The sequence below is a fragment of the Nicotiana sylvestris genome, chromosome 1, assembly GCF_000393655.2.
Source record: "Nicotiana sylvestris chromosome 1, ASM39365v2, whole genome shotgun sequence".
NCBI lineage: Eukaryota > Viridiplantae > Streptophyta > Magnoliopsida > Solanales > Solanaceae > Nicotiana > Nicotiana sylvestris.
The window spans coordinates 35,544,243-35,546,102 of NC_091057.1; positions in this window are offsets into that span (position 1 = coordinate 35,544,243).

Here is a 1,860-nt window from a genome sequence, read left to right on the forward strand (position 1 = left end):
TTCTAAATATCTAACACACACTTAACGGTTCAAATGCACAAACTTATAATTAATAGTCCATCAGTACGATTATTACAGTATAATGAAAACAGTAAATCAACAATAGGCCTCCACTTCATTCATTTTCAACTGGATATTTTCATACATCGAGTTTTAGGACATGTACATGGTATGTAGAACAGAAAAATAGGGTAAGCAATCAGCAACAACAAACAGCAAAATACAGCAACAGAAATCCCAACACAGTAGCTTCAACACCTCAATCCAGAAATCCCAGCAACACGGAGAAAACCAGTAAAAATGGAGAAGAAAAATAGTCCGAAAATCTCTCTTTGTTTTCTCTTTCTAGCTTTGAACTCTCTTTGGTATTCTTCCGCTCTCAATATTTCAGAAAATTTGGTTCTATCTTTTTTACTCTCTCTAAAATGAATTTTGCCCCTGTATATCCAATGTATCCAGAGTGTATATCGAGTGTATACCGCTCTCTCCGCCCCCTTGAATCTGATTTTCAACTCCCTTAAATGGGCATTCAATTAGTGCATTTTCCACTACCAATTCAACTTTTCATTTCTTTAATCATCCACTTAATTGTCCACTCAATTAGTGCTTTTAGTTAATTTGATAATGCAAATACTACCGTACCACTATTAGGAGCTTCTCAATTAGTAACCACTTGCATAAAATTATACTAATCAGTGGATTATTATACACATTCAACCAAATTATTGAACTAATTCCAGTTATTCTGCCTAAGTGATTAAACGAGATACCATTTCAAAGTTTTCTGATATCCTAATTATTAATTAATTCCAAAAAAATGTAAAATCAAATTTAAATGCCAATGCTATATTTTTGTATTTTTAATGCATTAATAAAATTAAACATGTCCACAAATATATGCAAACAATCAAAAAAATCACGCAATAATTCCTAAAAATAACAAATAATCAAGGCCAAAACCTAATTTTGGAAATTATTTTGGAGTAATTCGTATGAGGCAAAAATCACGTGCTCACAGTCATTAGCCACCCTACAGAGAAATGCTTCGTCTTAAAGGAGAAAATTATGGCTCTTGTAAGTGAAGGAAAAATCATCATAGACATGGATGAAATAGCAGAAGCAAATCATGCAAGTATCACGCTCAAGGAAAAAAAGTGTTCAAAGTTGCATAACGTGTCAAGCACTACCTTCTTACAATTTGGAAGTTTCGAGCTCATTGAAGTTGATCTTCCAAGGAAAACTCTTGAAGGTTTACTAGAGCTAGACAATAACTCCAAAGTCAAAGACGATGAGGGTTGGATTCTAGTCACTCACAAGAAGCGAAAACATCAGGCAGTTTTGAGGCTACGAATTCCTAATTCAAGTGTGATGATGAGCAATGCAGATAGGCTACAATCACCAAGAAATACCAAATCTTCTACTAGCAAGAAGATTAACAGTGCCTTATCGCCGAAGTTCCGAAAGCCCATCACATTGCATGATTTCTTTCCGGGAAAATTCCTTTATGGAGGTAACGTTAGTGCAACTCATGTAGTTTCCAGTACTGACGAAACAAAGGAAAGCAACGATGAGCTTGCTCCAATGAAAACACATGAACATCATGATGATGGAAAAGTTGTCATATGTTGTGCAACAATTTCATTCACAGATGATGACTTGTTGCTGGGGTCTAAGCCACATAACAAACCTTTGTTTGTTGTAGGCTCCATTCGGGAACAACATCTCAATCGTATACTTGTTGATGATGGTTCGGCTACCAACATCATGCCAAAGATGGTGCTTAAAAAGCTTGGGATCTCTATTGATGAGCTATCCAAAAGTAACCTAACAATCTAAGGTTTCAACCAAGGAGGACGACGA